This window comes from Salvelinus alpinus, chromosome 8 (genome assembly GCF_045679555.1).
Source record: "Salvelinus alpinus chromosome 8, SLU_Salpinus.1, whole genome shotgun sequence".
NCBI lineage: Eukaryota > Metazoa > Chordata > Actinopteri > Salmoniformes > Salmonidae > Salvelinus > Salvelinus alpinus.
Window position 1 is genome coordinate 63,932,041 of NC_092093.1, and position 26,317 is coordinate 63,958,357.

General features: G+C 43.3%; 1 protein-coding gene across 1 annotated transcript in view; it reads left to right on the forward strand.

The window, feature by feature from the left end:
• Positions 1–781: 781 nt before the first annotated feature.
• Positions 782–26,317, forward strand: part of boc (BOC cell adhesion associated, oncogene regulated) — a 58,456-nt gene continuing 32,920 nt past the window's right edge. Inside the window, exon 1 of the mRNA XM_071414585.1 lies at positions 782–1,033. The gene's annotated coding sequence lies outside the window, so the exon portion shown is untranslated. The remainder of the gene's footprint in view (positions 1,034–26,317) is intronic.

Below are 26,317 nucleotides of genomic sequence, written 5' to 3' on the forward strand. Positions count from 1 at the left end.
TCACCTGAACAAGAGCAACAGGTGTCACAAACCAGCACGGCTTTGTATGCCAATGACACCCCTGCTGTGTTGCAATAACCGCTCAGGTACATGGTGGGAGTTCCCTCCATTCAGCCAGGGGACAAGGTTGCCAGATTCCCACCAACCAACCCCCCCCCACCACCACCACCACCAACTGGCCCGTATCAAACCCCTGTGATCTTAGTCAGAATATTCAGTTACTAATGAACTGGACAGGAATGGCTCCGTTTGGCCCCCTCATTTCAAAGTGTGCTGATTGAAGTGAAGTAGAGAATTCCAGAGGCGAGCGCGCGGGGGTTCTTTGCTGTGATCACTGTGGTATGAGATAGAGAGTGTGAGAGAGTAGTGAGATGCCTCTGACTGCGTCTGCCTCCTGCACACAACACGCCACAGCTGCGCTAGAGAGAGAGAGGCCTGCGGGCTTCAATGGACAGGGGTCAATAAAAACTCTTTGGGAACAACGCATACCAAATCAGGGGAACACACCAGTCTAGGGGAGGGGGGGCGGCTTTTTCTCCCCACACCACATTTCACTTTTGGGAACTAGTTTTTTTTTGCTCATGTACTTATCTTATTAAACTCCTTTACGCACAGGTACATACATGAGTTGAAACAACACTTTATCATCGCGCACGGCGGTAAGATCCACGGTGCGGTGAAATTAGAGTGTTTCTTGGGGGAAACTAGACGGCTTTACCAAACGTTGGGATTTGGGAGCGAGTCCCTATTGTTCAAATCCCTCCCCCTTCTTGGGAAGTGGGAGGACCCGAAAAGGCGTTGCAAAAGAGAGAATTGTTTGCAAGCTCACTCATCCAAAAACGGCCTTTCAATGTGAGAACTTGGGGAGCCGAAGAAAATGTCGGTGGCATCGCAGTAAATTACTAAAGCAGTAGCTTTAGAGGGAAAATAAAAAGTTAAAAGTGTTTTTTCCCCGAAAATTTACTGAAGTAAAAAACGGAGAAGGAGATCAAGTGGTGTCGGGAGGAGTGAATTCCAAATAAAGCACGTTTTGGTAAGTTTTTATCTCTACTAATGATCCATGTTTTGCACTACTACACGAAGTAATAACACATGCGTTACAAGTTAAAATATAATTATATTCGTGGAATAACGGGTGCTATCGAGGCATCATATTTTACGCACGTATGTGTGATAACATAATTGGTGTAAGTTTAGTGTTTCCCATGTTCTTATGTGGATGCGGGTACCTTACTAACTTTGTGAGCAACAATTGTTTTGTTTCCACGTCTTTATTTAATTGAATTACCTTTCAGGCCAACTCAATAGAAACAAAGACTGCGCTTAATATTTGGGATATGGAACGAAACGGTCATGAAAAATACGAAGTTTGAAATGTTATTTTAGAAAGGTTGTAAAAGATAGTTTTGGGACACATTGAGTGATGGTGGTAGCTTTTGGCTGCGCTATCATTTCTGCCTTCAGTTTTCAGAATTGCGTCCTTTTTTGCAAAAGTCGTTTCTCTAACTTTTCATATTGGTGTGTGAATACGTTTTTTTATTATGTTCGTGATATAAATATATATGATTTGTGATTCAAGGTTCTAATTTTAAGACCAATAGTGTGTCGATTTTTGCAGGCCTTAGCCTGTAGTCGTTCCCATAGAGAGTAACAGAAAACAGACACCGCAAGAACTGCCAAATTCCATCCCCATATTATTGGTTCCATGCCTACATCTTATTTATTAGAATGATTCACTATAAAATGGCCTGAACAGATTTTGTTTCTCATGACGCAAAGCTTTAACATCACTAATTGCGTGCTTTTAATAACCCACTCCCCTCATCATTAAACCAAACTTCCACTGTGCAAGAATAACCTTATTACAATAAATTGACAGCTGGTCAACTCTTCTGAACCATCAATGTGGTGGAATGCCTAAATGTATTTTAGCTGCAAGCTGTCAAGGGCGTCTCAGGCCACTGGGCACAGATGTCAGTTCAACGTCTATTTTTGATTAACATTTGGTTGAGTTTTCAACAAACGTGAATTCAACGGGAAAATAAAATATGACATATGACATTGAATTTAGGTTAAAAGTTGGATGGGGAAAAATGGTGTAAACTACATAAGTAAAAAAAAAAATTAAGTACTACTTCAGTAGTTTTTTTGGGTATCTCTACTTTACTTTACTATTTATATTTTGGACAACTTTTACTTTTACTTCACTACATTCCTAAAGAAAATAATGTACTTTTTACTCCACACATTTTCCCTGACACCCAAAAGTACGAGTTACATGTTGCATGCTTAGCAGGACAGGAAAATGGTCCAGTTCACACACTTATCAAGAGAACACCATCAAGAGAACACCATCAAGAGAACACCATCAAGAGAACACCATCAAGAGAACACCATCAAGAGAACATCATCAAGAGAACACCATCAAGAGAACACCATCAAGAGAACATCATCAAGAGAACACCATCAAGAGAACACCATCAAGAGAACACCATCAAGAGAACACCATCAAGAGAACATCATCAAGAGAACACCATCAAGAGAACATCATCAAGAGAACACCATCAAGAGAACACCATCAAGAGAACACCATCAAGAGAACACCATCAAGAGAACATCATCAAGAGAACACCATCAAGAGAACACCATCAAGAGAACATCATCAAGAGAACACCTACTGCATCTGATCTGGCGGACTCACTAAACACAAATGCATATTTTATAAATGGTGCTGTCTGCTTTGCTTAATATAAGGAAGTTGAAATGATTTATACTTTTACTTTTGATACTTAAGTATATTTAGAATCAAATACTTTTAGACTTTTACTCAAGTAGTGTTTTACTGGCTGACTTCCACGTTTACTTGAGTAACTTTCTATTAATGTTTCTATACATTTACTCAAGAATGACAATTAGGTACTTCCACCACTTGAAAAAATAGGAGATTCCCTTACATTGATGACTTTTTGCAAATCCAACAAGTTTTCTGCGTTGATTCAACGTCATCACATGTGAATTATGTTGTTGAAATGACGTGGAAACAACGTTGATTCAACCAGTGTTTTCCCAGTGGGACGTCATCCCTTTGCTGAGGAATGATTTAATGAGAACATGTTTTTTGTAATCCAGTGGCGCTAATGAGCTCTTGGCGAGTCCTCGCATGGGTGTCATTCTCACACTGGGGGGGGGCCTCGGGTTTCATACCTCCAGGTGTCGTTTTGTTATTTGGATTACATTTAGCCTGACTCACTCGCAAAGAAAAAACACCACAATTAAACTGACAAGACACCGTGTCGGTTGGAGAGATTCTTTCAGCTCAATACATGATGTTAGTTAGATTAAAGGTCGAAAGGAATTATCTCTTCAATTAAACTGAATAAGTGAATTGGTTTACCAAGAGGCTATGTATGTTTGGCATTGGTTGCTGTGCCTCTGTCTGAATATAAGGAAACTCTTGTTTGGTAGCTATGGTGCGGTAGAGTTTGTTGTTGATCATCGGCGGACGGGTGGATCAAAGCTATTCTCTAATTGATTCCAGTCTGCCGGGGTTTCTTTCCTTTCCCAGTCTTCTGACCTTATTTGGTGGCGCAGTTATGAGCAGCTATTAGCTATGCGCTGATGAACGCACACATTTTACCATTCCATTTCCATGCCAGCCCAACATTAACCACTCGTTGGTAACAACAGGGTTAAAGACAAGGGTTGGTCCATGGGCCTATTCTGGAAAGATAACATCAGGCCTTGAAGTACCGTGAGTTGTTAAAACACATGGCAGGTCCTTATTTTTGTTGCCTTAATAGGTGTGTGTTTGACATTGTTTTGGTCCACTCTCAGTAAGTATGTCTTCATCTGTCCATTGGAAGCTTGGTTAGGACTCATTGGATAGATCTAGCCCTGTCTGGGTGTGTCTTCTTGGATTGTTCTGGTTCTGGCTGTAATAACTTTGGGTAGGAGAGCTCTTGTACTGGCTATGAGTCCATGGTTAGTGGTTACACTGAGTAGGTTCTGGTTGCTGTGTCTTGTTCTGCTTCTGACGCCATGGATATAGATTGGCACTGAGTCCATGGATAGTTTTTGTTCTGGCTATGACTCTGGGTGGATAGTTCTTATTCTGGATGTGGGACTTTTGAAGTTCTGACTGTGGAAAGGTTTATTGTTTTCTTAGAGGGTGTAACATTTCTTTAATTGACAAGAGGAGACAACCTCCTGAGGGTAGGCTTTCATCTGTGCTACAGCGGGTACAATCATGCAGTCATAGCAGCCTGCAGGCAGCTATCTGCGGGCCTGTGTGTGTGTGCCTGACTCTGTGTGTGTGTTTGCTTGACTCTGTGTGTGTGTGCGTGTGTGTGTGTGTGTGCCTGACTCTGTATTTGTGCGTGTGTGTGCCTGACTCTGTGTGTGCGTGTGTGTGTGTGTGTGTGGTGTGTGTGCATGATAGTTCTCCAATCAGGATTATGTCTTTACACAGGAATGTGCAGCTTGTCACTCTCGTCTTGAACATTTCCCTCTTAGGATGACCTGCATGTTCCAGTGAAGTCAGATCAGTGTATGATAGGATGTGTATTTCTTGTAGTGTGCACTGTGGAGTGTGTGTGAAAGAGAGATACTTTAGGCCAGGGATCGGCCACAAAAAAATCTGAATTCATCATGAGGGGCAGCAGTGGCTTGTGGGCCTGCATACTCACATCCATACCCATAAATGCAGTCAGAGCCGGCCCTAGCCTTTAAGGGGCCCTAAGTGAAATTTTGTTGGGGGGTCCCCACAATTGTGAGCAAAACATTTTATTCCCCCCCCCCCCCCCCCCCACTTGACAGCGGAGATAACCAAATTGAAGTTTTAGAGTTCATTTCATGCAATTCTAGACGTTGCCATAGGGTGGAAAGACATTTTTGCAGTTTTTAATATGGTGAGACGGACAAACAAAATGAAATGTGGCCCCACGGTCGGAAATTCGACCATGATTTCTACAAGTTTAGATATCTGTCCTCTAGACTCATTTACCAATCTACATTTCTTTGACTGTCAGTGACTGACATAACAAGATAAAATCGGCTGATGCACAACCACATCTAGACATTTCACCTTGTGTATTCTACTATTCTATCTCTACAGTAACACTCCTACTGAGTTCACAAAAATGTAGATCTAAAAAAAAAAATGTTGGTGGGATTGATTGGTGGCTCCGCTAGTTGCACATCCCTGCTTTAGGCTGTAGTAGGGTGTGTGTATCTGTCATTACATGGAGTCTATCCATATTCGCTGGTTCTACTAGTGTTGTAGTGTAATAGAGTGATTATACACACACACATAGCCAACAATGAAGGCTTGCTGTAGCTTAGTTGAACATTCTCCCAGAGCTCATACCTATTGCTCTGTAGTTTTCCATACAGGGCGTTCTGGCTGTGTAGTTGACATATTGTGCTTTAGGGTTATAGGGGTTGTAGGGTCAGGTTGCTCTTGTCCTGAAGGTTTTAGGTGTCCAGACTGGAGCGGCAGGTGGCCCGGGTGCAGTACCCTCCCCTGGGGCTCTGAGCCGCCCTGCCTCCCCGGACAGACCTTGCATACCTCACTAGCCTTCCACAGCCTCTCCCACACAGGACAAAAGGGGAGAGGTGAGGGAGGGGTGGGGAGGGAGGGTTGGAGAAAGGAGGTGGAGGAGAGAGGAATGGAGGAGGAAGGGATGGAGAAAATAGGTGTGGAGGAGAGATGGGTGGAAGTGTGAAAGTGAAAGGGAAGGGAGGGTGGCAGGTAGCCTAGTGGTTAGAGCGTTGGGCCACTAATCGAAAGGTTGCTGGATCGAATCCCCGAGCTGACATGGTAAAAATCTGTCGTTCTGCCCCTGAACAAGGCAGTTAACCCACTGTTCCCCGGTAGGCCATCATTGTAAATAATAATTTGTTCTTAACTGACTTGCCTAGTTAAATAAAGGTTAAATTAAAAAACATTTCAAAAGGGGAGGACAGATATAAAGGAGAGCGGTAGCCACGGAGGAGTGAAAAGTCAGCATAGTTTGAGATGGTGTCTGGAGCTATGTGCTTTTGGCCTTTTAGAGGTGTTGAATGTATGTCTCTTACTTGAGACCTGTCACAGTGATAGTACAGTACCGCACTGAGTCACTTGACTAGAAGTCACCCGTATGTTTGGATAAATGCATGTGGGATCTCCAGCATCAGTGACCTCTAGTTGAGTTGACGCACACTCTGCTGTTTGTGAGAGACTGGCATAGTGTTGTCAGATCATTGATAAACTCCAGAGACTAGCGTGTACTAAGTAGATATTTGTTCACCCTCTCAAAGGCCATTCTCCATGAGCACCACCTAGCACGGCAGCACTCTGACTGAAACCTCTCAGTACAGTAGTACCCTCTCTCTCTGTTTCTGTCTTGTTTGTCTCTCCCCCCTTCACCCTTTCTCTCTCACTCACTCTCTCCCCCCTTCACTCTTTCTCTCACTCTCTCTCTCTCCCCCCTTCGCTCTTTCTCTCTCTCCTCACGCTCTCTCACTTTCTCCCCCTTGCTCTTTCTCTCTCTCTCTCTCTCTCTTTTTCTTTTTCTCTCTCACACACACACACACACACACACACACTGTTGAACAATTTGTGAGAACAGAACCCCACGGAGCCATCAACTTATTTTGGTTCCCAATGATTTATTCTCCCTCCATTCTTGCACACCATCTTGTGCCAATGTGTTGTGACTGAGTTATAACTGAATAATCCATCACTCTCTGGGACAGTTCTAGGAATGTTACTGTTGTTTATGATAGACAGTGGAATGTCTGCTCTAGGGAGGGATCAACCAATGACTTACTCTTCAGTTACGCTCAAAGTAGTTTTTCATTGGTTATTGTTTGCATATCAGGTTGTTTCTGTGGCTAGCAGTCACTTTTCTCTGTCCAGTAGTTGAAAAGGGAGTAACTGATTATAAAAAAAAAATGTTATCAGTTACGTTACCAGCAAAAAATATTGTAATCCGATTACAGATTTTGAGAAACTAGATGATGATTTCTTGGATTAAATAAAAATTTAGAAAGGATGCTTGTGAAAAAATACATTATGACACTTTTCTGTTTTCTCAATGACATTTAATCAGCATTGAAAAAAGGCGCAAGTTTAAGTTTGTTCCACCTGAGCGAGTCTGACCACAAGTCAGAGACCACTGTGATGACACAACAAATGTGTTTGATGGATCCTTTTTGTCTTCTTCTTCTAATGCCTTTAGGGGGAAAGTAATCGGATTACATTCATGAGTTTAGGTAATCCAAGTTACGCGACTAATTACAATTTTGGACAGGTAACTAGTAACTGTAACAGATTACATTTAGAAAGTAACCTACCAACCCTGCAGTAGTATTTCAGGGTCCGGGGTTGTTGAGTTTGTTCTCTGATTCAAAGGACGTGCACCTTGTCACTCAACGATTTTTCAGTTAGTATCAGGAAGAAAGGTGATGGTGATTTGATTTTTCAGTTAGTATCAGGAAGAAAGGTGATGGTGATTTGATTTTTCAGTTAGTATCAGGAAGAAAGGTGATATTGATTTGATTTTTCAGTTAGTATCAGGAAGAAAGGTGATAGTGATTTGATTTTTCAGTTAGTATCAGGAAGAAAGGTGATGGTGATACGATTTTTCAGTTAGTATCAGGAAGAAAGGTGATGGTGATATGATTTTTCAGTTAGTATCAGGAAGAAAGGTGATGGTGATTTGATTTTTCAGTTAGTATCAGGAAGAAAGGTGATGGTGATTTGATGTTTCAGTTAGTATCAGGAAGAAAGGTGATATTGATTTGATTTTTCAGTTAGTATCAGGAAGAAAGGTGATAGTGATTTGATTTTTCAGTTAGTATCAGGAAGAAAGGTGATGGTGATACAATTTTTCAGTTAGTATCAGGAAGAAAGGTGATGGTGATATGATTTTTCAGTTAGTATCAGGAAGAAAGGTGATGGTGATTTGATTTTTCAGTTAGTATCAGGAAGAAAGGTGATATTGAGTTGATTTTTCAGTTAGTATCAGGAAGAAAGGTGATGGTGATATGGGTCCTACTACCATCATAGGCAAAGGTGATGAAACTGATCTATTTGTCAGGACTGCATGTCATCATTATTCCCAGACATGTGGAAACCTGTCTCTTAACTGGATGGATGGAGAATGGCGTCTTTCCCTGGCCTGGGATAATACCACTAGTCTATTTCTGTTGCTTCACTCATAAATCAGAAGAACTGGTCTGAGAACAGCAGCACAGTAGTTTGTGATGCTATCTTGTCCTGGTGTTACAGCGAGCTGCACAGGTCTTGCTGTGCATATTATCCCAGTTTCTGCCTGTGTTCGTTTGTCTATTGCTATTGGCACAGGTCTGTGTATTGTCTGTCTGCACATGTGCAGTCCTGCGTTTTGGCCTGCTTCTCTTTTAGTCCGGAACGACATCAATATCGTTTGAGTGACGGGACACATGGAACTCCTCTGGCCGTGCTATAACGTCTGTCAGAGAGTTTCACACACACGCACACACACACACACACAGCTGTAATCCAGCTTCTGACACTCAACGCTCCTTTTGAAATGAGCCTCCTTCAGATGTTCCTGTGGCAGTTAGGGCTCAAGGCGGCGCACACATACACACACACACTCACACGCACACTCACACTCACATACACTCACACACCTGAACTTTATTACTATGTAATAAGCATTCTAGTAGTTCTCTATAGCATATGACCCCTATCTCTCAGCCATCTCTCTCCTTTCTCTATGCCATAGCCCTATATTTTCTCCCTCCCTCATTTTCTCCTATTTTTCCCAAGGCTGTTTCTTATATCTCCCTTCTATCACCTCTGTGCTAGATGCCCCCTTGTTGTCCCTCATGATGAAATCAGGGAAGGGACTGTGGATCTGTCTCCGTCCGTTAGTATGTTCGTTCGTACATTAGTCACACATTAGTCACACGACCTCACGGTGGCGCTACAACTTGATCTGTTTGACTCAGTGATGGAATTTGGCACACATACTCAGGGATATGAGTCTAGCTAACCTAGACTGTATCGCAAACACCACTGGCCCGATTTTGATGAGATTTGGGTGAATGATGGGTCTTGCCATAGAGATGCGTCATTTACAAAATTGCACTGATCGGCACAAGAGGGGCACTGGATTGTTCAAGGGGGACGCAATGTTTAATTTTGCCTTGTTCTATATGTATCTTTCTCTCTCTCAATTTCTCTCTTTCTCTGTCCTGTCTCCCTGCCTCCCTAGAGAGAGCAGTATAGGAGGAGGCAGGATGGGCTGGGCTGAGCTCTCCTGGTTCCTACTGAATAATAGGAAGACATTTCTCTTGATTTATAATTGGTTCTATTCACTCTGATGTATGAGCTGCCAAAGGAGCTAGGGGCCCCTTCCATTCCCTCCCTCCCTCCCTCCCTCCCTCCCTCCCTCCCTCCCTCCCTCCCTCCCTCCCTCCCTCCCTCCCTCCCTCCACTGCAGCCTTGGAAGAACTCACAGGGAGTAGGTTGTATGTATGTGCAAATGTACATGGGTGTATGCACATGTGTTTTATCACTCTTTTGTTGCTGCCAATTTCCCTGCACAGCAGGAAATGCAAACTTGTAGTGTATTTAAGTTTTATGAAATGTTCTAAAGTTTGTCATTTCCACTTTGAACTTTCAGACTTGACTTGCCCTAACGAAAATATATCAACCCCTACAAAAATGTTTATTAATTATAATCCATGTAGTAATTCAAATTTCCTGTGGATGCAGGATTATTTTTTTCCTGTTGTTGCAAACTGGCTCAAATTAAGATCCTACATCTGTAAGAAGGACAAACTTTCGGAAGTGGCAAGATGGCGGACTGAACGTAGCTAAAGTTGAAGTGGGAAGTTTACATACACGTTGGAGTCATTAAAACTCGTTTTTCAACCACTCCACAAATGTCTTGTGAACAAACTATAGTTTTGGCAAGTCGGTTAGGACATCTACTTTGTGCATGACACAAGTAATTTTTCCAACAATTGTTTACAGACAGATTATTTCACTTATAATTCACTGTATCACAATTCCAGTGGGTCAGAAGTTTACATACACTAAGTTGACTGCCTTTAAACAACTTGGAAAATTCCAGAAAATTATGTCATGGCTTTAGAAGCTTCTGATAGACTAATTTACATAATTTGAGTCAATTGTAGGTGTACCTGTGGATATATTTCAAGGCCTACCTTCAAACTCAGTGCCTCTTTGCTTGACATCATGGGAAAATCAAAAGAAATCAGCCCAGACCTCAACAAAATTTTTGTTGACCTCCACAAGTCTGGTTCATCCTTGGGAGCAATTTCCAAACGCCTGAAGGTACCACGTTCATCTGTACAAGCAATAGTACGCAAGTATAAACACCATGGGACCACGTAGCCGTCATATCGCTTAGGAAGGAGACGCGTTCAGTTTCCTAGAGATGAACGTACTTTGGTGCGAAAAGTGCAAATCAATCCCAGAACAACAACAAAGGACCATGTGAAGATGCTGGAGGAAACAGGTACAAAAGTATCTATATCCGCATTAAAACGAGTCCTATATCACCAAAACCTGAAAGGCCGCTCAGCAAGGAAGAAGCCACTGCTCTAAAACCTCCATTAAAATAGCCAGACTAAGGTTTGCAACTGCACATGGGGATCGTACTTTTTGGAGAAATATCCTCTGGTGAAACAAAAATAGAACTGTTTGGCCGCAATGACCATTGTTATGTTTGGAGGGAAAAGGGAGAGGCTTGCAAGCTGAAGAACACCATCCCAACTGTGAAGCGCGGGGTGGCAGCGTCATGTTGTGGGGGTGCTTTGCTGCAGGAGGGACTGGTGCCCTTCACAAAATAGATGGCATCATGAGGGATAAAAATTATGTGGATATATTGAAGCAACCTCTCAAGACATCAGTCAGGAAGTTAAATCTTGGTTGCAAGTGAGAAAGAAGAAGTTCCTGAATCTGTAGTTCGAGAGTTCCTCCTTACAACGCTTCAGATTCCTTGCGAAGCTATCGACAAAATCCAACTTGAACGTGTACACTGCTTCGGACAGAGAGGGCCGAGGGGAATGAACGCCCAATTGTTGCCAAATTTGCCTTCTTTAAAGATAAAATAATGGTTAAAAGCCTGGGTAAAAGACTTGCTGGCAAGAAAATTGTCATGAATGTCCAGTTCCCAAAGGAAATTGCAGAAAGTTCTGTATTTCAAGGAAAATAGATAGAAAGAGTAGCTCTCGTCGTCGATAAACTACATATCGATAACCAGTTGTTCAGAGACACGAAGACTACTCCATGGCTATTTAAAAAATTACAAAGTTCTCGTAGAGGAGGCAAGTTATGAAACACACAATTCTAGCCCGGTTATGGATTGTAATAATACAACAAAAAATACAGCTTTTCTATCTATCTTCAAATATAACTAATTGGAACACAAAAGCACCAATTCAACATGGTGAAGATAAAAACTCATTAAACAGAAGGCACAGTATGTATGGATGGTGTGGTGTGTTTTTTTTATGTTTGGGAAAGTGTGGCGTTGAGTAAGAAAGGAAATGGTTGCATATCCCAGAACCAAAGTATTGCTGTGAGCAGGGGTTGTGAGAGAGCTTTCAATGTTGTTCAGATGAGGGATATACATACTTATTTATTTATTGTCCTATCATGGTGGAACTAAATGTTTTAAATGAATTATACATTTATTTATGATCCTATATTGATGGAATGGTCCACAACCCTATACCCTAGACACCCACCTGAATGACCCAGATACTAAGGAGAAGTCCCTAGCTGTTTTATGGACCTGCTGTAAGCTAGTGAGATATACATGGTGGAGGCTTAATCAAGCTAGTCGTCTTGATTACATTCTTATGTCATTCTCTCTGGCACCAAAAGTTTAAAATGTGTTGATAGTGGACAGAATGCGGTTGGATCATCACATAATTGGCATATATTACTCTTACAGAATTTCCACGTGGGAGAGGATATTGGAATTTTAATCAAAGCCTACTAGATTATAAATTGTTTATAACTAGGACAGAAGAATTTATAACTGACTTTTTCCAGACATAACATAGGTACAGTAGATCCCCTTATTATTTTAAATGTGCCTTTAGAGGCCATGCAATTCAGTACTCATCTATAAAACAAAAGCAATTTAGATCAAAAGAGTCCATATTAACAAAGGAAATTGAAGGACTAACAGTACAGTTAGATAGCAATAAAAACGGTACCATAGAGGCACAGAATAAGCTAGAGGAAAAACAAAAAGAAATTGAGGAACTTATTCAAGAAAGATCGAGTGTAATATATTATAAATATAAAGCGAACTGGATGGAATATGGGGAAAAATGCATCAAATTATTTTTTAAATCTTCAACATAGAAATGCTACCCCAAAAAATATTGAAACTTGTTACAAATGATGGAGTCACGCATGATTCACCGAATTATGTTTTGAAAGAGGAAGTAAAGTACTTTAAGAATATGTTTTCATTTCAGTCTCCTCCATCTCCACTAACCGAAGCTAATTGTATGGATTTGTTTCCTATTAATAATGTAAAATTAACATCTGTACAGAAAGACTCATGTGAAGGCCAAATTACAGTGGAGGAACTTCTTGATACAATTAAAGCCTTTAAGGCTGGGAAAAGTCCAGGGCTGGATGGCATACCAGTGGAAGTATACCAAACTGTTTTTGATATACTCAGAGGACCATTATTAGCATATTTTAACCACTCCTATATAAATGGTAGATTATCGGACACGCAACAAGAATGTCTGATTTGATTATTACTGAAACAGGATCCAAGTGGTGTATATATAAAGATCCAGTCCATTAAAAAAATTGGAGGCCTCTCACACTTCAGTGTTGTGATACAAAAATCCTAGCTAAATGCTTGGCGCATAGAATTAAAAAGGTTTTGTCAGATATTATTCATCCTAATCAGACAGGATTTTTACATGGACGATACATTGGAGATAATAGAAGACAAGTACTGGAAACAATAGAATACTATGAAATATCGGGGACACCAGTCCTGGTTTTCATAGCTGATTTTGAAAAGGCTTTTGATAAAGTACGACTGGAGTTTATATATAAATGCCTAGAATATTTGAATTTTGGAGAATCTCTTATAAAATGGGTTAAAGTTATGTATAGTAAGCCAAGGTGTAAAATAGTAAATAATGGCTGCATCTCAGAAATGTTTAAGCTGTCAAGAGGAGTAAAACAAGGTTGTCCGCTATCGGCATATCTATTTATTATTGCTATTGAAATGTTAGCTGTTAAAATTAGATCCAACAATAATATTAAGGGATTAGAAATCCATGGCTTAATAACAAAGGTGTCATTGTACACTGATGATTCATGTTTTCTTTTAATACCACAATTAGAATCCCTCCACAGCCTCATAAAGGATCTAGATACATTTGCTAACCTCTCTGGATTAAAACCAAATTATGATAAGTGTCCTTTATTATGTATTGGATCACTAAAAAAATGCAAATTTTACATTAACGTGTAGTTTACCAATAAAATGGTCTGACGGGGATGTGGACATACTCGGTATACAAATCCCGAAAGAAAGAAATGATCTCACTCCAATAAATGTTTATAGAAAGTTAGCAAAAATAGATCAGATCTTGCTACCATGGAAAGGAAAATACCTGTCCATTTCTGGAAAATTCACCCTGATTAACTCTTTAGTCATATCACAGTTTATCTGTTTGCTTATGGTTTTGCCTACACCTAGTGACCTGCTTTTTAAATTATATGAACAAAAAATATTACATTTTATTTGGAATGGCAAGCCAGACAAAATTAAAAGGGCCTATTTATATAACGAATATGAATTTGGAGGGCAGAAATTATTAAATATTAAAGCATTAGACCTCTCACTAAAGGCATCAGTCATACAAAAGTTATACTTAAATCCAAACTGGTTCTCTAGTAAATTGGTTGGAATGTCTCACCCCATGTTCAAGAATGGCCTTTTTCCCTTTATTCAGATAACACCTGCTCACCTTCGGTTGTTCAAAAACAAAATAATCTCCAAAATATCGTTATTTTTTTAAAACAAGCCTTAGAAAGTTGGTTGCAATTTCAGTTTAATCAAGCTGAAAAGACAGAACAAATAATACAGCAAATATTGTGGTTAAACTCAAATATACTATAACGTATTTTTCGATAAAATGTCAAGTTTTGTAACTTATATCATAAATAGGACTGGTGGAGTTATGTCAGACATGCAGCTAACACAGACATATGGAAATGTCTGTTCTAACCAAAATTACAACCAACTAATTGCAACTTCCACAAAAATGTAAGCAAGTAGAAGGGGAAAAAGGAAGGAACTTGTCTGTCGACCCTGTATTAAAGAACATAAATGTTTAAAGACAATTGTGATATATAAAAACATATACCAATTTCATTTAAGGACCAAAAAATTGACAGCTGTGCCATATAAATTGCAAAATAGTTGGGAAGAGATTTTCAATGTACCGATTCCATGGCACATGGTTTATGAATTGACACGCAAAACAACGCCGGAGTCAATACTTAGATTTTTTTTATTGAAATTATTATACAAGATTCTTGCAACCAATAGAATGTTATAATATATACAATCTTCCCAGCTCTGCAGATTTTGCTGTGAGGAGGCAGAGTCATTATATCAATTATTTTGGTACTGTCCATATGTAGCTCGTTTTTGGTCACAGGTCCAGGAATGGCTGAAGAATTGCAACATTTGCCTTGAACTAACGCTGCAGATAGCAAAACTGGGTGATTTGAAAAGTCATAGTCAATCAATCAATCAATAATATATTAATTATTTTAGCAAAAGAAATCATCTTTAATTTACATTCTGTAGAAGCTATAAGAATAGAAAGGTTCAGTACTTTTGTGAAGCATCACAGCACAGTTGAAACATATATAGCAAATAGAAATCCAAAATGGATGGTGTTACGAGATAGATGGGAGGGGTTGAATGGAGCCTGAAGAGTGGGACTAATAACAAGATAACCAATGTAAAACATACCGGGTCTGTAAAATGTATATATGCCCAGAAATGTTGTGAAATAGGACAGTTACAAATATAAATTAAACTGGATGGACATCAGAAATAGAGGAAGGACTAAAAACAAACAAAATATAACTATTGTAAAACAGATTGTGTCTGTAAAATGTGTATAATATGTATAAACTGAAGGTAGAAGCCTAAGTGTTATTGTTTACTCCGGTTGGGGGAAGGGTGGTAGGGTTTGTGGGGAATAATAAAGGTATTTTCTTTTAAAAAGTATGTATGTGTATGTATGTATGTGTATGTATGTATGAATGTTTTTGTAAGCATATGTATGTATATGGGTATGTACGTGTATGTATATGGATATATATATTTACCCCAAAAGATATTGGGGATTGGAAATGACTCAAACAATTACATTGAGGGAAGCAACAATCTATCCGCAATATTGAGCTGATCCATCCCTACATTTAAAAAATACAATTAAAGATCTTACATCTGTATGTATAATCTGTTTGTCATGGGGGAAAAATCGATACATTTACATGTCGGGATATTTTTTTAAATAATATATCGTATCGTTTTGACTATTGCAATATTATGGTGAGAAATATGTTTGAAACAACATCAAATCACAATAAAATCACAGTATTGAATCGCAATACATATAGAATCGCAATACATATCGTATTGGCACCTAAGTATGTTGATAATATGGTATCGTGAGGTCCCTGGCCATTCCCAGCCCTATAATCCATGTACATGGCTGTACAGATGTAGGATCTTTATTTGATCCAATTTCCTACAGCAGGAAAATAATCCTACAGGAACAGGAAATGTAAATTATTACTATTATTGTTATTATTAGTATTAGTGTTATTATTAGTATTATGTGGATTATAATTAATGGACATTTTTTGTAGGGGTTGATACATTCTTCTTTAGGGTGAATCAAGTATGACATTTTAAAGTGGAAATTACAAACTTTAGAAGCCTTTTTAAACCTTGAATACACTATAAGCTTGCATTTCCTGCTGTGCATGAAAATTCTCAGCAACAAAAGAGTGATCAAATTAAGATCCTACGTTTGTATGTTTGTTAGGTGAGTTTTTGGAGGATTGGAGTGGTCTTGTTTTTTTACAGTCTATATGGAAACATTTCTGGAGTTAGCTTCAAGGGTTAGAATTTTTTGATGCCTCTGTGAGTATACTTGTTCTATGTGGCGACACCACTCTGGGGGTGTGTGTTTGCACTGTAAAACTTACAATTGTAAGGCCACGAGCTGCCATAGCATTGTGAGTTTGCCTAACAAACATTTTGTTCAGCAAACTCAGAGTTTGTGAATTTACATGTTTTATTTTCTTACAGTGTAGTGTGTGTGTGTGACTGATAACGGGCATTAGTTTGGTGTCTTCTCTCACACACACACAAAACAAAGGCTCTTACATTTTTAAATGTAACCTTTATTTAACTAGTCAAGTTGGTTAAGAACAAATATGTATTTACAATGATGGCCTACACCGGCCAAACCCTAACCCGGACGGCGCTGGGCCAATTGTGAGCCGCCCTATGGGACTCCAAATCTCAGCCGGTTTTGATCCAGCCTGGATTCGCCTCAAGCACTGAGATGCAGTGCCGTAGACCGCTGCGCCAGTCGGTAGCCCCAATTGCATCAGAAAATGTAATAGTGAACAAACACTGTATAACCTCAAAACATGGTAAAATGTATCATTTTGATAACATGGAAGGTTACTACTTACATCCACAGTTGTGTCTATGATTTGAGAGTGGTTACATTTCTCTTGCTTCTTCCCTCACCTTTTTACCAAAACAGTGGCAGGGTCGTTGTTGTTTGAACTGCAGATTGCCCCTTTAACATATCGGCCTAGTACAGTCTTTATGAAACATCCATCCTCTCATCCCAACCTGTTGCCTGTTTATAAACCGTGTTTGACTGTAGAGGAAGTAATGCCCAGGGGGGTAGTGGGTAGGCCTCAGTCAGGTGGTGCTAGTTCCCATGGCCCGGGAGGACACACAGGAAGACATCCATCCAGCGTCCGTCATACGTGACGGTATGTGTTAGTTAGCCATGGCATTGTGAATGCTGCAGTAGCCCCATAATTAGCGTTGGCTGGTTAATTCTGCCTTGTTATATAAAATATGCAAATGCCGTGGTGCCTAATTGATTAGAGCCCCTCTGGGCCTGGCTTGATCTCACTCGTTAATCCCCGAGACGGCCTGGTGCTCGTTAGCGTGGATGGAATGATGGGCTGGATGGGCTGGGGCGGGGGGTAGCTCACTAATACTTTGTGAAGGGTGTGGGTGGGGTCCCAACCTCGTTAGATGATGCTTTTGATGTGTACTTTTTGGGGCATAGGAGCGGTTGATGTCTAGAGATGTGGAGAGGGGGATTGTGGGTGCTCAGCTCAGAGAGAGGGGTATGATGGGGCGTGGCCAGCTGGGTTCCACCTGCTGGAGCGGGATCATCTGCCAACCTCAGACCTCGCCGGGGGGCATGTTCAGGAAGGCAGAACGTTCTGATGGAAATGCCATGTAAAGTATAGCTAACATATAAACTCCCTAATCTACATGACATAGACTTGTGTGTGTCCTATGTACCTAATGCATTTCTATCTGAACATTTTATAACATTGGTTGTACCACATGGAACAGGACCCAGAACTCTCCAGAATGCTGAGGCCTAGCCATAGCATGGAGACCTGGGAGTAGCTGTTTCCTGTTGACTGGAGCTATGGTTGTTTAGGTAAAGTGTATTCTTTTAAAGCTACTGGGATGAAAAGCAAAAACAAAACGGCAGCCCCGCCACTTGTTTTGGTTAACAGCTGAGGGAACGGGCTAAGTAATTCATCTCAAATTCTTTACTACTATAGATCCATTTTCCACTTGAGAGCAGAGCTGTAGCGGTTGTTTTCGTCTTGTCTTCTCCACTCAGCCCCAGCCTGACCGAAGGGCCAGCAACCAGATTGACTGAGTGAGGGGAAAATATGTTGGACACATTCAAACAACGCTCTCACACGTGCTCACACACTCACACACCCTCTCATTGACAAGACCCTATGTCCTCCTGCTCGCCTGCCAGTTGACATCCCCTCTATTCATTTAGACCCCATTCTGCTTCTCAGTCAACCCCTCTCCAGCCCCTTCACCCCCCAACCCTCACCCATCTAAGACTGAACCACACCACCACCCCACTCACCTCTCCACACTACTATCAACCCCCCCATCCCTCTCACACACACACACACACACTTCTCCTCTCCTCCGTTGAGCGGCCCCCATCATCAGCTCTTCCTGGGGCCCTTCAGAGTAGCATCTCCCCTTTCTCTCTGGGGGTCTGCGGGGTCTTTGTCTGCGCGCCGGCCCACTGCTTCACAATGACTCTCCACTCTATTAAGGTGCGTTCTGCCTGTTAGCGTCGCCAAGGGCAACCGGCATCCCGCATGGCAGCTATGCAGCGCGGCATTGTGGGCCTGCGGGCCCGAGCAGAGCAGTTGAACCCGGTACTCCTCACACTTGACACCGCATGTGTTTATCTAAAGGGGGCCATTGTGATGTTTGGATGGGTGGGTAGTGAAGGACGTAAAATGGTGGGTAGAAAGAGAGAGATGGATGAGGAGGGGGGTGATAAATATTCAACAGTTCAGCTCCTCAGAAGGAGTTGCTTACCCAACAACCCTAGCCCCCTCTCCTCTCTCTCTCAACCCTCCTGTGTCCTCTCTCTCCTCTCTCTCCCACCCTCCTGTGTCCTCTCTCTCAACCCTCCTGTGTCCTCTCTCTCCTCTCTCTCCCACCCTCCTGTGTCCTCTCTCTCCTCTCTCTCCCACCCTCCTGTGTCCTCTCTCTCATCTCTCTCTCAACCCTCCTGTGTCCTCTCTCTCCTCTCTCTCTCAACCCTCCTGTGTCCTCTCTCTCCTCTCTCTCCCACCCTCCTGTGTCCCCTCTCTCCTCTCTCTCTCAACCCTCCTGTGTCCTCTCTCTCCTCTCTCTCCCACCCTCCTGTGTCCTCTCTCTCCTCTCTCTCCCACCCTCCTGTGTCCTCTCTCTCCTCTCTCCCCCACCCCTCCTGTGTCCTCTCCTCTCTCCCACCCCTCCTGTGTCCTCTCTCTCCCACCCTCCTGTGTCCTCTCTCTCCTCTCTCCCACCCCTCCTGTGTCCCCTCTCTCCTCTCTCTCCCACCCCTCCTGTGTCCTCTCTCTCCTCTCTCCTGTGTCCTCTCTCCCACCTCTCCTGTGTCCTCTCTCTCCTCTCTCCCCCACCCCTTCTGTGTCCTCTCTCTCCTCTCTCCCACCCCTCCTGTGTCCCCTCTCTCCTCTCTCCCACCCCTCCTGTGTCCCCTCTCCTCTCTCCCACCCCTCCTGTGTCCCCTCTCTCCTCTCTCCCACCCTCCTGTGTCCCCTCTCTCCTCTCTCCCACCCTCCTGTGTCCTCTCTCTTCCACCCTCCTGTGTCCTCTCTCTCACACCCTCCTGTGTCCTCTCTCTCCTCTCTCTCCCACCCTCCTGTGTCCTCTCTCTTCCACCCTCCTGTGTCCTCTCTCTCACACCCTCCTGTGTCCTCTCTCTCCTCTCTCCCACCCCTCCTGTGTCCTCTCTCTCCTCTCTCCCACCCCTCCTGTGTCCTCTCTCTCCATGCCAGAAAGCAGATGGAATGTGAGTGCTCAGAGAGGAGGCTCCAGCCTAGTTTTATCCAATTAGCAGGCTTGTCAAATGAATTTATCCTGTGAGGCAGGGGGACAATAGGGAACCCAGGAACCCTGCCTGCACCACAAAGAGGCTTTATCAACATACTCCTAATACCTTTCACCGTGTCATTCTACTAAACCCCATACTGAACGTATGCCCATAGTACTAATGCAACATCCAAGACTCATACATACTGTTTGCAATTTCCCCAATCTCCAAGAGCAAACAACATACTCAGTCATAACCATGCACCCAACACACATACATACCGATACACACATATTATAGGCCAGCCCAACCCATACACACATACACACAAGTCATGTGTATAGACACACACAAACTACTGCAACATAGCCGCGGGAAGTAGAAGTGCTGAGGGTACTGCAGCACCCCCTGATAAATAGTTTTATAAATAAAACAGTCATTCTACAAAATGTGTGATCTAGGCCTTTATTACTCCTGTATGAGCGGAGAAACATACTCTGTGTCTCTGTTCTAAATCAGAGGAGCTGTCTCTGTGTGTCTCTGTCCTAAATCAGAGGAGCTGTCTCTGTGTGTCTCTGTCCTAAATCAGAGGAGCTGTCTCTGTGTCTCTGTTCTAAATCAGAGGAGCTGTCTCTGTGTGTCTCTGTCCTAAATCAGAGGAGCTGTCTCTGTGTGTCTCTGTCCTAAATCAGAGGAGCTGTCTCTGTGTGTCTCTGTCCTAAATCAGAGGAGCTGTCTCTGTGTGTCTCTGTCCTAAATCAGAGGAGCTGTCTCTGTGTGTCTCTGTCCTAAATCAGAGGAGCTGTCTCTGTGTGTCTCTGTCCTAAATCAGAGGAGCTGTCTCTGTGTGTCTCTGTCCTAAATCAGAGGAGCTGTCTCTGTGTGTCTCTGTCCTAAATCAGAGGAGCTGTCTCTGTGTGTCTCTGTCCTAAATCAGAGGAGCTGTCTCTGTGTGTCTCTGTCCTAAATCAGAGGAGCTGTCTCTGTGTGTCTCTGTCCTAAATCAGAGGAGCTGTCTCTGTGTCTCTGTTCTAAATCAGAGGAGCTGTCTCTGTGTCTCTGTTCTAAATCAGAGGAGCTGTCTCTGTGTGTCTCTGTCCTAAATCAGAGGAGCTGTCTCTGTGTGTCTCTGTCCTAAATCAGAGGAGCTGTCTCTGTGTGTCTCTGTCCTAAATCAGAGGAGCTGTCTCTGTGTGTCTCTGTCCTAAATCAGAGGAGCTGTCTCTGTGTGTCTCTGTCCTAAATCAGAGGAGCTGTCTCTGTGTGTCTCTGTCCTAAATCAGAGGAGCTGTCTCTGTGTGTCTCTGTCCTAAATCAGAGGAGCTGTCTCTGTGTGTCTCTGTCCTAAATCAGAGGAGCTGTCTCTGTGTGTCTCTGTCCTAAATCAGAGGAGCTGTCTCTGTGTGTCTCTGTCCTAAATCAGAGGAGCTGTCTCTGTGTGTCTCTGTCCTAAATCAGAGGAGCTGTCTCTGTGTCTCTGTTCTAAATCAGAGGAGCTGTCTCTGTGTCTCTGTCCTAAATCAGAGGAGCTGTCTCTGTGTCTCTGTTCTAAATCAGAGGAGCTGTCTCTCTGTGTGTCTCTGTCCTAAATCAGAGGAGCTGTCTCTGTGTCTCTGTTCTAAATCAGAGGAGCTGTCTCTGTGTCTCTGTTCTAAATCAGAGGAGCTGTCTCTGTGTCTCTGTTCTAAATCAGAGGAGCTGTCTCTGTGTGTCTCTGTCCTAAATCAGAGGAGCTGTCTCTGTGTCTCTGTTCTAAATCAGAGGAGCTGTCTCTGTGTCTCTGTCCTAAATCAGAGGAGCTGTCTCTCTGTGTCTCTGTCCTAAATCAGAGGAGCTGTCTCTGTGTCTCTGTCCTAAATCAGAGGAGCTGTCTCTGTGTCTCTGTTCTAAATCAGAGGAGCTGTCTCTGTGTCTCTGTTCTAAATCAGAGGAGCTGTCTCTGTGTGTCTCTGTCCTAAATCAGAGGAGCTGTCTGTGTGTCTCTGTCCTAAATCAGAGGAGCTGTCTCTGTGTCTCTGTCCTAAATCAGAGGAGCTGTCTCTCTGTGTCTCTGTCCTAAATCAGAGGAGCTGTCTCTGTGTGTCTGTTCTAAATCAGAGGAGCTGTCTCGGTGTCTCGGTGTCTCTGTTCTAAATCAGAGGAGCTGTCTCTGTGTCTCTGTTCTAAATCAGAGGAGCTGTCTCTGTGTCTCTGTTCTAAATCAGAGGAGCTGTCTCTGTGTCTCTGTCCTAAATCAGAGGAGCTGTCTCTCTGTGTCTCTGTCCTAAATCAGAGGAGCTGTCTCTGTGTGTCTGTTCTAAATCAGAGGAGCTGTCTCTGTGTCTCTGTTCTAAATCAGAGGAGCTGTCTCTGTGTCTCTGTCCTAAATCAGAGGAGCTGTCTCTGTGTCTCTGTTCTAAATCAGAGGAGCTGTCTCTGTGTGTCTCTGTCCTAAATCAGAGGAGCTGTCTCTGTGTGTCTCTGTCCTAAATCAGAGGAGCTGTCTCTGTGTGTCTCTGTCCTAAATCAGAGGAGCTGTCTCTGTGTCTCTGTTCTAAATCAGAGGAGCTGTCTCTGTGTCTCTGTTCTAAATCAGAGGAGCTGTCTCTGTGTGTCTCTGTCCTAAATCAGAGGAGCTGTCTCTGTGTGTCTCTGTCCTAAATCAGAGGAGCTGTCTCTGTGTGTCTCTGTCCTAAATCAGAGGAGCTGTCTCTGTGTGTCTCTGTCCTAAATCAGAGGAGCTGTCTCTGTGTGTCTCTGTCCTAAATCAGAGGAGCTGTCTCTGTGTGTCTCTGTCCTAAATCAGAGGAGCTGTCTCTGTGTGTCTCTGTCCTAAATCAGAGGAGCTGTCTCTGTGTGTCTCTGTCCTAAATCAGAGGAGCTGTCTCTGTGTGTCTCTGTCCTAAATCAGAGGAGCTGTCTCTGTGTGTCTCTGTCCTAAATCAGAGGAGCTGTCTCTGTGTGTCTCTGTCCTAAATCAGAGGAGCTGTCTCTGTGTCTCTGTTCTAAATCAGAGGAGCTGTCTCTGTGTCTCTGTCCTAAATCAGAGGAGCTGTCTCTGTGTCTCTGTTCTAAATCAGAGGAGCTGTCTCTCTGTGTGTCTCTGTCCTAAATCAGAGGAGCTGTCTCTGTGTCTCTGTTCTAAATCAGAGGAGCTGTCTCTGTGTCTCTGTTCTAAATCAGAGGAGCTGTCTCTGTGTCTCTGTTCTAAATCAGAGGAGCTGTCTCTGTGTGTCTCTGTCCTAAATCAGAGGAGCTGTCTCTGTGTCTCTGTTCTAAATCAGAGGAGCTGTCTCTGTGTCTCTGTCCTAAATCAGAGGAGCTGTCTCTCTGTGTCTCTGTCCTAAATCAGAGGAGCTGTCTCTGTGTCTCTGTCCTAAATCAGAGGAGCTGTCTCTGTGTCTCTGTTCTAAATCAGAGGAGCTGTCTCTGTGTCTCTGTTCTAAATCAGAGGAGCTGTCTCTGTGTGTCTCTGTCCTAAATCAGAGGAGCTGTCTGTGTGTCTCTGTCCTAAATCAGAGGAGCTGTCTCTGTGTCTCTGTCCTAAATCAGAGGAGCTGTCTCTCTGTGTCTCTGTCCTAAATCAGAGGAGCTGTCTCTGTGTGTCTGTTCTAAATCAGAGGAGCTGTCTCGGTGTCTCGGTGTCTCTGTTCTAAATCAGAGGAGCTGTCTCTGTGTCTCTGTTCTAAATCAGAGGAGCTGTCTCTGTGTCTCTGTTCTAAATCAGAGGAGCTGTCTCTGTGTCTCTGTCCTAAATCAGAGGAGCTGTCTCTCTGTGTCTCTGTCCTAAATCAGAGGAGCTGTCTCTGTGTGTCTGTTCTAAATCAGAGGAGCTGTCTCTGTGTCTCTGTTCTAAATCAGAGGAGCTGTCTCTGTGTCTCTGTCCTAAATCAGAGGAGCTGTCTCTGTGTCTCTGTTCTAAATCAGAGGAGCTGTCTCTGTGTCTCTGTTCTAAATCAGAGGAGCTGTCTCTGTGTCTCTGTTCTAAATCAGAGGAGCTGTCTCTGTGTCTCTGTTCTAAATCAGAGGAGCTGTCTCCGTGTCTCTGTTCTAAATCAGAGGAGCTGTCTCTGTGTCTCTGTTCTAAATCAGAGGAGCTGTCTCTGTGTCTCTGTCCTAAATCAGAGGAGCTGTCTCTGTGTCTCTGTTCTAAATCAGAGGAGCTGTCTCTGTGTCTCTGTTCTAAATCAGAGGAGCTGTCTCTGTGTCTCTGTTCTAAATCAGAGGAGCTGTCTCTGTGTCTCTGTTCTAAATCAGAGGAGCTGTCTCTCTGTGTGTCCCTGGTGTTCATCAACCACCATCAGAGAGAGAGAGAGAGAGAGAGAGAGAGAGAGAGAGAGAGAGAGAGAGAGAGAGAGAGAGAGAGAGAGAGAGAGAGAGAGAGAGAGAGAGAGAGAGAGAGAGAGAGAGAGAGAGAGAGAGAGAGAGAGAGAGAGAGAGAGAGAGAGAGAGAGAGAGAGAGAGAGAGAGAGAGAGAGAGAGAGAGAGAGAGATTAGTATCTCTCCCCCTTTCTCTCTCTCTCTCCCTTTTTCTCTCTCTCCCTTTTTCTCTCTCTCTCTCCCTCTGTCTCTGCTGGAATGGATTGATGGAAAAAGTTGTGTTGAGGCCAGCTTGTCATCATGAGGCAGGGTATCTGCTAAGCAAATCCAGTCTGATTAATGGATCTAGAAGAGACAGAGCCAGAGATGAGGCTGCGTTTAGGGAGGCTTGACGTGGGAGAGGTTCTCATGAAATAACAAGAGTGTTTGTAAAGCCATGATAAAGCATGTGAGACACTAGTGTGTGTTTGTGTGTGTGTGTACAAGTTTGTTATTCACAAGTGTGAGTTTTGTTAGTCTGTTGTGGACATGTTGCTGTGTGTGTGTCTTTCTACTTCCTATTTTGCCTGTGTGTTTTTGAGGATTCGTATCTCTCCCATTGGGATCCACAGGTGGCTGGTTCACTAGATGAGACAGGGCTATGTCCATCGGTTACTGTGTAGCCTGGCTATGTCCATCGGTTACTGTGTAGCCTGGCTATGTCCATCGGTTACTGTGTAACCTAGCTATGTCCATCGGTTACTGTGTAGCCTGGCTATGTCCATCGGTTACTGTGTAGCCTGGCTATGTCCATCGGTTACTGTGTAACCTAGCTATGTCCATCGGTTACTGTGTAACCTAGCTATGTCCATCGGTTACTGTGTAGCCTGGCTATGTCCATCGGTTACTGTGTAACCTAGCTATGTCCATCGGTTACTGTGTAGCCTGGCTATGTCCATCGGTTACTGTGTAGCCTGGCTATGTCCATCGGTTACTGTGTAACCTAGCTATGTCCATCGGTTACTGTGTAACCTAGCTATGTCCATCGGTTACTGTGTAACCTAGCTATGTCCATCGGTTACTGTGTAACCTAGCTATGTCCATCGGTTACTGTGTAGCCTGGCTATGTCCATCGGTTACTGTGTAGCCTGGCTATGTCCATCGGTTACTGTGTAGCCTGGCTATGTCCATCGGTTACTGTGTAGCCTGGCTATGTCCATCGGTTACTGTGTAGCCTAGCTATGTCCATCGGTTACTGTGTAGCCTAGCTATGTCCATCGGTTACTGTGTAGCCTGGCTATGTCCATCGGTTACTGTGTAGCCTGGCTATGTCCATCGGTTACTGTGTAGCCTGGCTATGTCCATCGGTTACTGTGTAGCCTGGCTATGTCCATCGGTTACTGTGTAGCCTAGCTATGTCCATCGGTTACTGTGTAGCCTGGCTATGTCCATCGGTTACTGTGTAGCCTGGCTATGTCCATCGGTTACTGTGTAGCCTGGCTATGTCCATCGGTTACTGTGTAGCCTAGCTATGTCCATCGGTTACTGTGTAGCCTGGCTATGTCCATCGGTTACTGTGTAGCCTGGCTATGTCCATCGGTTACTGTGTAGCCTGGCTATGTCCATCGGTTACTGTGTAGCCTGGCTATGTCCATCGGTTACTGTGTAGCCTAGCTATGTCCATCGGTTACTGTGTAGCCTAGCTATGTCCATCGGTTACTGTGTAGCCTGGCTATGTCCATCGGTTACTGTGTAGCCTGGCTATGTCCATCGGTTACTGTGTAGCCTGGCTATGTCCATCGGTTACTGTGTAGCCTGGCTATGTCCATCGGTTACTGTGTAGCCTGGCTATGTCCATCGGTTACTGTGTAGCCTAGCTATGTCCATCGGTTACTGTGTAGCCTAGCTATGTCCATCGGTTACTGTGTAGCCTGGCTATGTCCATCGGTTACTGTGTAGCCTGGCTATGTCCATCGGTTACTGTGTAGCCTGGCTATGTCCATCGGTTACTGTGTAGCCTGGCTATGTCCATCGGTTACTGTTTAGCCTGGCTATGTCCATCGGTTACTGTGTAGCCTAGCTATGTCCATCGGTTACTGTGTAGCCTGGCTATGTCCATCGGTTACTGTGTAGCCTGGCTATGTCCATCGGTTACTGTGTAGCCTAGCTATGTCCATCGGTTACTGTGTAGCCTGGCTATGTCCATCGGTTACTGTGTAGCCTGGCTATGTCCATCGGTTACTGTGTAGCCTGGCTATGTCCATCGGTTACTGTGTAGCCTGGCTATGTCCATCGGTTACTGTGTAGCCTAGCTATGTCCATCGGTTAC